The sequence below is a fragment of the Borostomias antarcticus genome, assembly GCF_949987555.1.
Source record: "Borostomias antarcticus genome assembly, contig: scaffold_89, whole genome shotgun sequence".
NCBI lineage: Eukaryota > Metazoa > Chordata > Actinopteri > Stomiiformes > Stomiidae > Borostomias > Borostomias antarcticus.
The window spans coordinates 253,052-267,468 of NW_028175833.1; positions in this window are offsets into that span (position 1 = coordinate 253,052).

The window sequence follows — 14,417 nt, forward strand, 5'->3', positions numbered from 1 at the left end:
AGCTCTAGAGCAAGACAAAACAGACCTGGTGAAAGCCCGGAACCCTGGCGTGTGCCTCTACTCAAAGTGAAGTGTGAGGAGATGACTCCATTTGTTTGTACCGCAGCTTCCGGTCGATTATACAACACCTCCTCTATCCACCTAATTAAATTTGAACCAAATCCGAATGCTCTAAGCGTATGAAACATGTATCTAAACTCTACGCGATCGAACGTCTTCTCCGCATCGAGTGAAATTGCCCACATAATATCCAGGAGACGTCTTATATTATCAGAGGAGGACCTGCCATGAATAAAGCCCACCTGGTCAGGATGGATGAGACATGTGATCACTTTATCTATCCTGTTGGCTATAATCTTAGAAAGGATTTTACAATCGGTTGAAATTAAGCTGATTGGCCGATAACTCTTGCAATCACATGGGTCTTTGTCCTTTTTGAGAATAAGTGTAATAATAGCTTGCGATAATGAGGGAGGCAATCTGCCCTCTTTATAGGATTCTGTGAACATCTGCTGCATGAGGGGCAAAGGTTCAGTCTAATAGCATTTAAAAAACTTGGCTGTGAAGCCATCTTGACCAGGGGACTTGTTCGATGGCATGTTCTTGATTGCCTCATATATCTCCACCTCTGTAATAGGGCCTTCAAGGGACTCTACCTGCTCTTCATTCAATTTTGGAAGGTCCAAACCATCCAAAAATTAAACGATCTCCTCATCTGTTGCTGTGTACTGCGAAGTATATAGATCCATATAAAACTCTTTAAAGGTATCATTAATATCATTAGGATGTGTCGCAAGCCCTATCGGGGAGTACACCGCCGTGACACTAGAACTGGATTGCTTCTGCTTAATATACCAACAATTTACCTGCCCTATCTCCTGACTCGAAATATGCCTGTCTTGCCCTAAACAAAAGAAATTCAACCTTTTTGGAAAGTAAAGAATTGTATTCATACTTAATTCGTGTCAATTCCCTTAGGCCAGTTGGGGACAGGTGCTGTTTCAGCATAGACTCCACTTCCCTCACTTTTTCCTCCAATTCTATGAGCTGTCACTTATTTTGTTTTTTCTTATGAGATGCGAATCGGATAATAAAGCCCCTGATAACTGCCTTCATCGCTTCCCATGCAATACCAGCAGACGGCGCTGTGGGAACATTCAATTCCATGTATGACTTAATTTGTGTCCTCAAGTCCTCCTTAAATACCAGGGGCCTCATTTATAAACATTGCGTATAATCCACGTAACTAAGTTTGCTTAGCTAAGTAAGTACGAAAATATAGGCACAAAAAATCTCCAATTTATAAAACGCTGCGTATCACAACCCATGTTCACTCAGGCACGCCTACGCCAGCTGCCCTTTATAAATCACAATCAACACTTAACTTGGCGCACGTGAACGCACGTTCTGATCACACCCCAATTAACGCCCACAATTGCCTATAAATGGTCAGTAATACGCCTATACATATGCAACGACAATGGAGCCGAGTGCAAAAGGCAGAAAGAGAAAGAGACATTTTACCGATGCGAGGTGGAGGTATTGGTCAATGAGGTAGAGACGCCGCAAAAGGATCTTTTCGGAACGATAATTTCACATGTGCACGACTGATAAGAGCACCTGTTAGGCCTGAGTGGTCCCATTTAGATTATAATGAATTATCTATCATGCAGGCTATATTGGCATTCGTTTAGAGCGGTAGGCCTTATTAGGTGGCTGCTTATATCCAAACTGATCATCATTATAAGCCTATAGTGTTGTTGCATGGGTAATGGGGTTTGGATCTATATTGCACGTAACCTAATGCTTCACAGGGTGGCCCATGAATAAAAGGCCTAACTTATCAACATATAAACGGGTCAATTTGCAATGACATCCATAACAATGCAAACATGTAGGCCTACTTAAGGCAAGTATCCCCAATTTAACTGTATGACAGATCTGAGGGTTCTTTGCAGCAGCCAATTTGTGTATTTTCCCGGATATCATGCATTTCACACACTTTCTCAAAACATTCTGTAGGCATATAGAAGCTGCGTGTTCTAATGGATGTTGCGGGATAGCCAAGCACATATTAGAACATCTGTGCCAAGTCCCGGCATATCCAAGGCCCCGTGCGTCATGGCCTCCTATAATCCAGGTATATCAGTGCCTGTATCAAGGTCTTGTAAATATATGGGGTCCATGGATGAGTTTCATGTGATTCTATAAAGCGTAATTATAGCTACACACGTGACGACTCGGCAAATTAATAATCTAACTTGCTCCCTTGTGTTCTTACAACTTGGAGACGCATCACCTCCATGCGCTGTTTTGCACACAGCTAATTCTACCAAAGCGGCATGTGAGCATTGGGATGACATGCGTTTTTAGGCCCACATTCCTCGCATGCCTGCTACATGACAATCATAAGACAATATGAGGATATATGATGATGTACAATATAGCCTAATGTAGCCTACAGTTGCCTCAAGTAGGACATTTCTATTCACCGCTCAACATCATTGTAATTGCGGCTTGCCTCAGTGGTCATTCGGGTTTACATAAAAGCCTAATCAAATATAGGCTATAAATACATAAATACATTGACGAATGAATAGGTGGATAATTAAACATACAAATAATTAACTAAATAAATGATTAACTGAATAAATATACGTCAACGCCGAATGCAACATTTGTTTGGTGCGGTATAGGCCTTATTATAGTTGTAGGCCATCGACATACGGAATCATTACTATGATAAGCCTATAGGCTCGTGTCGTGTTGTGTTATCAACGTAATGTGGCTTTTATTCATAGGCTACTGCCCGTGATGCTTCTCGGGATAGCCTATAAATTAATAGGCCTACAACATAACATTATATTATGACACAAATGGGTCAATTCACAGACACATCCAAAGCAATGCCGACATTATTTCGTGATTAGGCTACTGTGGCGATTGATTCCGTTTAAACTGTGTGACACATTGGAGGGTTTCTTGCAGCGACCGATGTATTTATTATTTAATATGTCATGTGTTTCGCAGACTTTCCCGAGTCTTATCCCTCTGCCATCGGAGTCGCGTTTTCCCCTTTCTCCAGAAACGTGCTTATAGTTAAGGAGGGTCGAAGTGTGCGTAGAGTTACGCACACCTTCCGCCAACTTATCGCTCAGCTCGTTTTTTATAAATACTGAAAGTTGCGTAGAAAGTTGCTCAGCATGGGTTACGCACGCTTTTGTACTCACGCAACATTTATAAATGAGGCCCCTGGCCCTCTAGTTCCCCCCTTTAGTTCCCCCCAGCCTCGTTCCCTGTTCCCTTCCCTTGTGTCCTTGTTCCTCTGTCCTTGTGTTGGTGTCTTGTTGGAATCCCTCCATGTCCTTGTCTGGGTGATTGTCTGCACCTGTCTCGTTATGTCTTGTTGCTGTGAAAGGTATTTTTGATTAAGTGCTATTATAGTTGTTTAATACAAGGCCTGTCTATTTAGGCCTAGTTAAGCTTCAATACTGCTGTACACTTTGTACTTTTCCAGAACACATACAGTAGTACGCATGAAAAGTTGTCATTATCTGTGTTCCAGTAGCAGATAAGTTGACTGCCAAGGACACACAACCTCACAATGAAAAGCCTGTCTGTGTTGCAGTAAAATGTAACTAACAGAGAACACCCTAATCACATCGGCTGAATGGAAAACGAAAGTAGTAAGCTCATAGGACAAGCATTAGATAAAAGTTTCAACCAATCAGGTACTCACACATGTAGTCACGCGCCAATGTATTGTGTGGAATAGTATATACAGAACATCCCGACACTAGTCGGCGCGCTTGCCCAGATACCCCTTGTGTCTCTGTGTAACCGTCCCTTTGCTGCAATTGTAAGGTAATAAAGTATGTTTCTTTTACTCTACTCTGTAATATTTCGTGTCCTCATTTGACAAGGTTGTGTGATTGTGTTGGTCCTTGGGAGGAGAACCCTGTGGTAGGCTACTGGTGAATTCAATCTGAAGTGTTATAATAGTACTTTGTGAGTGTCCAAATGTCATAGGTGTCCAGGAATTTACATCCAAACACCTTAAACCTTTGTCCCCTCACTTCTCTTGTAATTCATCACCTCCCCCCAAGTATTCACATGGCTGTGCTAACATACAAAATGGCTTCCAGAAGGCCATCTGTCTGCTCCAGAATAACCATCCGTTGTTCCTTTGTCCCTCTTAGAAACTACCGCCTTTTTCTCATGTCACATGTTTTTACTCTTGGCCACGCCTGCCATTCATTTTCTCATGTCACATGTCTTTACTCTTGGCCACGCCTGCCATTCATGTACAATGCAGTAGCCAATCACATCCTGGAAGCACTGTACCTTTGTTTTGATTGCATATAAGCCACAGCAATACCCATGAACGGGACTTCGGCTGACTAAACCACCCTTGTTGCGTTTGTCAGGAAGTCCTTGCGCACGTATTGTTTTTCACAATAAACCAGACTTAACCTTTTGAACGTATCTTGGTAAATCTTTTGACTAGACCAGTTTAAAATACTATCACAGTTGGCGAACGGGAATGGTAAAAAGGGAGGACTACCTGCGTGTTGCTTCGGGATTCCAGTGGATGAATTGGTCGACAGACGTGTCGGTCCATAGTGGGCTCGGAAAGTCAATTTTCTCTCTTGCGCCAGAGCGCACGCCGAGATTATTTCCTCAGTTCTTCCACTGGATTCTTGAGGCTCACAGGTACGTTTAAACGAACCCTCTTATGGTTCTGAGTTGTATTTGCCTTGATTTGGTTCAGTTGTGTTGGTCTGGAGTGTTGAAAACAGGAACCCCAGCGTGGGTATTTAGTCCTACCGAGGGTAGGAAGAGCATGGTTGATGTTTCGTTTCCAGAACGATACCAACTAGCTTAAGCCTCATTGTTGATGTTTCGTTTCAGAACGATACCAACTAGCTTAAGCCCCGGTTGTTGATGTTCGTGTTAGCACGATTGCCAACTAGCTTCGAAGTGATTGTTGATGTTTCGTTTAAAGAACGATTACCAACGAGCTGTAGCTACGGGAGTGATTGAGAGTTTTTGCAATCCGCGTTTCTTGGAGAAACGTTTTCCCCTTTGTTCCCGGGTGACTTGGTAAACATAACGAGAAGTTGGCTTTGACCAGGTTGGTAAACCTAACGAAAGTTGGCTTTGACCAGGTTGGTAAACCTAACGAGCGTTAGCTTTGACCAAGTGGCTGTACAGTATTTTGGTAGGATCTAGATGTCCAGTTTAGCCTGGACCAAGTTGCTGGTGCAGCTGGGCATGCTTGTTTGTAACGTGGGCCTTTGTTTCGTCTTATGTGTTTTATGTGTTCTCTGTTTTGAGCCTCGGCTCTTGATTGTATTGTTTGTTACGCGCGCCATGGATCCAGGTAAAGTATTTTTGTACACTTTTTAGACTGTTAAAATTCTGCTAGATTCCAGTAGGCTAGCTGGTGGTCTAGGAGACGCCGGAAAACAGCTCTCGCGGTGATCGCCATTGAGCCAGAGAACAAAGGAATTCCTGACTGGGTGAGTACAAAGCGGGTTAATGTGTGTGTTTCTTTCGAAATTGTATTCTTTCCCGCCGTGAGTTAACTCTAAGGTTTCCTTTCATTGCTGTTTTGGGGTTTTTAGGCTGCGTCGTGGTTATTAGGGATTTGTTTCTTTAAATTTCCCCGCGCTGCCAAAGACAACTTCCGGGTCATACATGCAACATTTTGGGAGCACCACTAGGTGTCCCTGTAAGACCGGCTACTAACATATGGCTAGAGGATGTAACAGGATTCTACTGCTAAACGTCTAGCCTGATGAGATTGTTGCACTGAAGCATTATTCTGTGAGCGTTTGTTGGCAGATTTCGTTATGCGCTAAAGCATTTTCGATTCCTTACATCCCCATCTGACATTTTAGTGTTAAATTCTAAGATTCGGGCTCAGCTAGAGGTGGTTGAGATGATTAGGTTAAGGGAAAAGCCTGTTAATTCTATAGACTGGTCTGTTTTTAAGATTTGGGAGAGTAGCACGAGCACTGTTTTTTTTAGGTCAGGAAGGAAAGATAAGGAGATTCAGCAAACAGTCTCTCCACCATTTCCCCAGCAGAATAACTGATTTAAAATTATATTTTCCCCCCTCGACTTGTTGCGCCATGATCACACAACAATGCCCCCGCCATTAGCCACGCCCCTTCTCTCTACGAGTTAAGCGCGCCCCTTTCTACGAGGTATTCGTCCGAACAGGTCAGGAAGGAAGAGCCTCCGATTTGGGGTCGAGCGCCACCTGCTGGAGTTCCCTTGAACAACTCATAAGGGAGATTTACACTAGCCAAGATAGAGAGATTTTTAGGAGTTTGTTTCAATAGTCAATGAATGGCCATAAGCTGTTCGTTTTATGCATTCTACTGTATGAATTTCATTCATATAATGATGATGTGTTTTTTGAGGAGTTTGCTTTAGGCCTTCACCTCTGCTATTGAACCCAGTCTGTGTTTGAGTCTTATTTTTCAGGTGCTATGGACCCTGGGCGGCAGGTCTTTGAGGAGCCTGGATCATGCCTTCCTGGGGACTGCTTGGGACCTGCTGTTTGTCTGTTTAATTGTTTGTTTTGTCTCTCTTTCTGATATGTAGCTTAAGACATAAGGTTTGTGCATAATAGTGGGGGGAATAGATAAGGGTTGCCAGTGTCTTAATCTGAATGCAGCATCTCATAACCCAATTATATATTTTTAAATGGTTATGTTAAATATCTCATGTTTATAGTTTGAGGCACATTCATCGGGCCTGAGTGTTTTTTCTGAGTGTGTTTTACAGACAACTGTCGTTCCGGGAGTGATGGGTGAATGCCGAACCAGGAGACGGGTACAGGACCGGAGGTGGAGATGGAGGTTACTGGCCTGTTTCCCTACAGATGGGCGATCTGGGGTTCGCGAGATGCAAGGCCAACGCCATGTCACCAACTCACTGTGAGCGACAGATAAGTATGAAACAGGAGCAGTGCCCAAATACTCTGTCCTCAAATGCAGAAGAGGGAGGGTTTTAGATATACAAATTTTTAGCTATACAAATACAGCTTTGATGGATTTTTTGATTAGTTAATTATAAATGAAGCCAGTTCATTTTAGTGTCATTTTCTTTGCCCCATCTCTATTTTTTATCCTGACTTCAGGAAATTTTGTTTTCACCCTTAGGGGGTGTTGTTTTGTTGAGACGAGAATGTGGGTTATTTTATTTTATTTTCATAAAATCGCGAGAGAAATTCTAGAGCCAAATCCAATTGCCTTGATCATGACTGGGGACTGGGCGTGTTGAAGTCATTCTAACACTGCCCCTGATGTCACTGTAGGGGACTGCAGACTGGCTCTAAATGACACTTGGAACAGACACCCTGTTTTAAGTTTTCCTGACTGAATAACAACATTTTTCCCCAAAGCAGGAGTTTGCGCTTAACCATGTTTCTGAGTATCTCCAACAGACTGCTGATAACCGTTCCTGACCAAGGAGGGGAACAGGGAGACCAGAGGACTCTCCTTTTGCTCTTCTGTTTTGTCTCTGTTTGTCTCTCTCATCTGTGGATCCACAGACGGAGCACTTCATCAGCCTGTACTGGGGGAGCGGGAGCGCCGAGGTGAGCCCTCCAGCAGCACGACCCGGGCCGGCCCTACGTGGAGCAGTACAGGGATGGACCGGGTTCAGTTCAAGAGCCTGTACGTGCTGCTGGCGCCCTGGCTATGTGGCGTCCACACGGACACCGTGTCCCATCGCACCTTCACCCTGCTGTACCAGGACAGGGACTCCCTCCTCACCTTCCGAGAGCTCGCTGGCTGACCACTCTATGTGGACCTGCCCAGTGGGGAGACAAGAGACTACCAGGAGCAGATAAGCAGCCTGAGAACAGGCCAGAAAACATGGAAGAGAAGTAGATGTTGCGGGAGGAACCTACCCGTCAAAAAATGGAACTGTCAGCACATCCTCGGCCAAGTGGGCCATGGGAACATGTAATAATGGATTTTATTGAACTCTCTCCATGCCAGGGATGTCTTCAACAGAGTGAGGACCGCCTTCCTGAGGCTAAGGAGGGGTTCCTGCATCACATCTCTCCTGGGGATTGGGTCCTGGTCCGCGACCACAGACGAAGGAGCTGGAACTCGCCGAGGTGGCTCGGGCCGTACCAGGTTCTACTCACCACGCAGACAGCGATCTGAGAGGACTTCGTGGATCCATGCAAGCCATTGCCGACGGGTCCAAGCAGCAGAGGACGGTCCACCAGGGGATCGCCAACACCAGGAGATCAAAGATGCAGCTGAACCAGAAGGCTCAGAGGCCAAAGCCATGAGCTGCCACAACTGTCCTCTCCTCTGACGAGGAATCGGAGGAAAAATGACCTTGCTGGTCACCTCCTTCTCATGATCGTTATGATGGCAACATGGAGAAACTCCACAGCCATGACCTCACAAGATGCACCACACACGCACACACACCTGCACACACTGCAACTAACATTGAACATAACTGATTTCAAACAACGCGACATTGAAGTTGCGATCTAGAAGAGAAGATGCCTTGCATTCCCCAGTGACATTCTATTGCCCAAAAGAGAAGTGTCACCTAAATGACTGTTGGATATACACTGTGAACAAGAGTGACCTTGACAGTCACCGCCACACTCTCCTCTCCTCTGATGAGCAATCGGAGACTGACCTTGCCGGTCACCTCCTTCTTGTGGTTGTGGTATGACAACATGGACAATCTCAACAGCAATGACTGCACCTCTGATCGCACACACTGGAACCTACATTAAACATTCAGAGACACACACATGGAAGCTATGTTTCATAGGACATCACATGCGATTATTCACAAGAGTGAATGAACTTTGAAATAATCTGAAAAATATCATATTTGTTTACAAGAGTTACAATGGTTGAAACATGAGTTGATAAATAAGTTTGGGTTTTTCCTCTAAATTGACCAAGAGGTTTTTTGCCCTTCTTACACTGGTAACCATTTATTTTTTTTGCCTTGTTAAATCAAGTTTTTTGGTGAATGGTTGTCCACTCTTAGACTATAAATAGTATATAATCATGTCATCTTTTTTTTATCTTGTTTCCTGTCAAATTTCTGAAACAAGGGGTTTTGGTGCGTGATTTTGCACGTGGAAAGAAAATAATAAAAAATAAAAAAAAATTTTTTTTTTTTTTTTTTGCTCCACCTAGTGGAGAGATTATTTCCTTTCCACATGTATAGCATAGCTGACTGTTTACACTGTGTTTGGATTTTATATTTTATTTTTGTGTACCTGTTCAGGCACAAATGGGGGATTGTCCAGGAATTTACATCCAAACACCTTAAACCTTTGTCCCCTCACTTCTCTTGTAATTCATCACCTCCCCCCAAGTATTCACATGGCTGTGCTAACATACAAAATGGCTTCCAGAAGGCCATCTGTCTGCTCCAGAATAACCATCCGTTGTTCCTTTGTCCCTCTTAGAAACTACCGCCTTTTTCTCATGTCACATGTTTTTACTCTTGGCCACACCTGCCATTCATTTTCTCATGTCACATGTCTTTACTCTTGGCCACGCCTGCCATTCATGTACAATGCAGTAGCCAATCACATCCTGGAAGCACTGTACCTTTGTTTTGATTGCATATAAGCCACAGCAATACCCATGAACGGGACTTCGGCTGACTAAACCACCCTTGTTGCGTTTGTCAGGAAGTCCTTGCGCACGTATTGTTTTTCACAATAACGAAACTCTGTGAATAGGCAAGGCTGGTGAAAACGGTCAAAGTTCTAATATTCATAGCCAAGTGGAATTAGGATCAGACCGTCGGTTCTGAGCTGGGTGACTAACAATCATTACAGTGTCCGGGATCGCTATCGACTGGGTCACCGGCCGGTCGGGTCGCAGATGGCAGTAAGACCATGAGATGGCCGCTGCGCTCGGCTCAATGTACAGTCAGGCCACTACAAGCCAAAAGCGAATGCGTCAGTAGGCGAGTAGTGCTTCTGTGATCGGTGGGCTTTGAAAAGAAGACACCGGGAAGCAGAAGGCTGAGCTCTCATTCCAGGGGAGCCTGGCTTGAGACCTCGGACGGAACGGGGTCTAGCCCGGGATTGCGCCCTGGATGGGAGGTCCGAAAGACTCAAGCGTTTCAAATTCATTGACTGTGTGAAGTGTTTTATCTGAGCGGTGCGAAATAGAACCATAACGACTCCGATATTAAACAGTGTTGCTGTTCCACATAAAGTACGTTCCCCATTCTGATTAAAGGTACCATTCTACTACTACTGTTCTACTACTATTACTATTACTACTACTATTCAAGAAGTTGTGATTGAAGTGACTGTTGTGTTGTGTGCGTTAGAGACATTGCCTTACAATTGCAGCAAAGGCAATTATACATATTTGTAACATTACACATATTACTGTCATGTTGCTCACGGACGTGGTCACGTGAGCAAAGGGGGGATTAGTCAGATCCTTACCCCATCCTGGTACTGCCCAGGCATCACACAAACAGAAAAAAATAAAATAATTCTAAGTGTTCTCTCAATTGACCAAATGATCAGGAACAATGCAACCAGCCCACCTCCAGTAACCTGTCAGCACCAGAACGAGCCAACATCCATGTCGACGCCCACAACCCCAGCTGCACGGTAACCTATCGGAATGTCACACACAATGTAACCTGTCCTTGGGGAGCTATAACCACTCCTAAGAGCATGCTGGCGTATGGGTGGGTCTGTGGAGAAAGACACAGATACACCCTAGGACCAGCAGGAACCTGGAGGGGAAGACATCCCAGAGGAAACCACCAGAGACTTCCCATCGTGTGAGCCAGAGTCACCAACAAAGGGGGGACCCGACACCCCACAAACTGACATTCCTTCTGTTCCCAGTCTTTCCCCTGTCAAGGAAGAACCACCAGTCCCAGAGCCCGCGGACCCAGAGGTCCCAGAAGAGGAGGACCCGACCCCACCACTTAGGAGACCCCAGAGAGAGCGAAGGCCACCCGCCCACCTAGCCCAATATGAATGGACGTAAGCACCGCCAGGGAAGGTGGAGTATGCAAAATGTTAGGCATAAGTTGTTGTTTCTTTATCCCAGACACCAAAGACAATGTCACTAACTATCTCAAACATAGCGCCACCATGATTGAACAAGTATTGAGCCAGACCGCCCCCACCGGAGGAGACCTACATTGGCTGACCGAGTTCTTCTCTGGCTGGGCGGGGAAAGCAGTCTCCATGATCGTGAGTGTCCTGGTTCTAATTGGAATACTAGTGTTCTGTGGCATCCCTATCTGCAAGCAACCCGAGCCACCCTGGGAGCAGACGCCACTGAGATGGTCCTGCTGCAGGATGAAGAAGCCTCCCTGTCCCCAGCCCAGCAGAAGGCTTGGGATCTCCAGAAATACCATGAGGCTAACCCTGGAGTGATCCTCCAGTAACAGGCAAGATCTGAACATACACATACACCTCCAGACACTGATAACTGACATACACCCCACACGGGGACCTCCTAACTCGGGTAGACACGAGAGCCGTGGCCCCTGCTAGTCGAGCTACAAACACCTCCCTACAGTGACAGACCAGCTGGCAGTCACCTAAAGGTTGAGCACCGGAGAGGACTCTTGGAGTCCTGAAGACCAAACCACCAAGAAGCTGAGCAACTGACCAATAGGGTCAACCCAAAAGCAATAATACTGTTGTAAATTTCACTATTAAAGACTCATGCCATTCCTGACATTTTAAACTGTTGTTTTATGATTGTACTAGTTACAGTACAGTAACTATGTTCTATTATGTTTTATACTCTGTTTTAAAGTCACTGGGCTATTTAGATGTGTCTTCAAGTACTCTGTTATTCCCCTTTCTGATAGCTTAGCTTAGCATCATTCACCAGTAATGTTAACAGTAGAGTGATCCATAATATGGATCAAAGGGGGGAAATGTGAAAGGTATTTTTGATTAAGTGCTATTATAGTTGTTTAATACAAGGCCTGTCTATTTAGGCCTAGTTAAGCTTCAATACTGCTGTACACTTTGTACTTTTCCAGAACACATACAGTAGTACGCATGAAAAGTTGTCATTATCTGTGTTCCAGTAGCAGATAAGTTGACTGCCAAGGACACACAACCTCACAATGAAAAGCCTGTCTGTGTTGCAGTAAAATGTAACTAACAGAGAACACCCTAATCACATCGGCTGAATGGAAAACGAAAGTAGTAAGCTCATAGGACAAGCATTAGATAAAAGTTTCAACCAATCAGGTACTCACACATGTAGTCACGCGCCAATGTATTGTGTGGAATAGTATATACAGAACATCCCGACACTAGTCGGCGCGCTTGCCCAGATACCCCTTGTGTCTCTGTGTAACCGTCCCTTTGCTGCAATTGTAAGGTAATAAAGTATGTTTATTTTACTCTACTCTGTTATATTTCGTGTCCTCATTTGACAAGGTTGTGTGATTGTGTTGGTCCTTGGGAGGAGAACCCTGTGGTAGGCTACTGGTGAATTCAATCTGAGGTGTTATAATAGTACTTTGTGAGTGTCCAAATGTCATAGGTCAACCGAGTCCAGCCACCACATTGCACACCTGTACGTTGTTCCTTGATTGTTCTCCCAGAGTATATATGCCCTCCTGTTTCCTTTGTTCTGTCGGTTCATTGTCATATGTTAGTGCGTTTCCTCCCGGTGTTACTTGTTCATTTTTTTATTAAATCTTTATTCTTTGAATCTACACTGCCTGCTTATGGGTCCTACATCCATCTACCAACCTCAAACCCTAACAGCAACCCTATTTGATCTCAACAGTCATGCTGCTGTAGTTTTACTCACCAAAAAGAAGTCTCACATCCGAGTCAACCACGTTGTTTGCTTGCGATGGAGCAACCAGAGCCATCTCAGCCCCTCATGGGAAGTTCCCATTTCCACCGCGGTACTCACAGTTCCACCACGGTCTCACAGAGGGGGGACTGGAACAGAGACCTAGACTGTGTGCACAGTTTCTAGTCCTTCAGTGTTGAGCTATTGCTGGTCAGCTGTCCATCCTGTTTTGATGTAAAAAATTGTCGTGGAAATAAGAGACTTGGAGAGAAGTTGTCTTTCAGGGTTTATTTGTTACACCTGGGCGAGTGGGATCAACCAACCTTCAGGAGTCTCAGGCTGAGAGAGACCCCTCTTCCGCTAGTCCCCTTTTAAAGCACAGTAACACCTCTACACATCATTAGACTATTACGTACTGAGCCAAGGCACAGCCAGACATGCAATCTAATCTCCAAATATAATAGTGTCTGACTTGTATAACATCATGCGGACAGGACTGGAACAAAGCTTTGATCATTAGACAGGATGAGCATCACGGTTTCTGACGTATTTTCCGCATCATAGTCCGCTTTCATCTAGGCAGTGTGAGACCCAGTCATAAAGAGTAATTGCAACAAAACTATCAGCTTCAGGGAACGAAGGTGGGCTGTAATTTGCTGCTTCCTGAATAAAAACGGCTGCGCCGAATCCACAGGACAGTCTGCAAGACCTCGGCTTCACAGTAAAACACACCAATGCAATGAGACCTCCATAAAACAACCACTTTCAAAATTATATTTACATTTTATTTGTTACTGTAGATAGATAGTACAGCTTGTTACCTGTAGAGATGGAAACTGGACTACCAGGCGATATGTCAGTTTTTATATGAAAGAAAATCAACAGAAAAGTCAGATCAATACAATAATGATAAAAAAATACATTGATAATATGACAATATTAATAAGAATAGTACTTTTTCTTTTACATCACCTCTACATATTGGTGGCATTGTGCTTTGATAAGACATTTGCGACAAGAACATACAGTATACAGTAAAACCCTAACCCACATAGAGATCCAGGGATCGTTCACACACCTATACCTATACCACTCACACACAAGCCTATACCACTCACACCAACCTATACCATTCACACACACCTATACCACTCACACACAAGCCTATACCACTCACACAAGCCTATACCACTCACACCAACCTATACCATTCACACCAACCTATACCACTCACACACACCTATACCACTCACACAAGCCTATACCACTCACACCAACCTATACCACTCACACACACCTATACCACTCACACACAAGCCTATACCATTCACACACACCTATACCACTCACACGCAAGCCTATACCACTCACACAAGCCTATACCACTCACACCAACCTATACCATTCACACACACCTATACCACTCACACACAAGCCTATACCACTCACACAAGCCTATACCACTCACACCAACCTATACCACTCACACCAACCTATACCACTCACACACACCTATACCACTCACACAAGCCTATACCACTCACACCAACCTATGCCACTCACACACACCTATACCACTCACACACAAGCCTA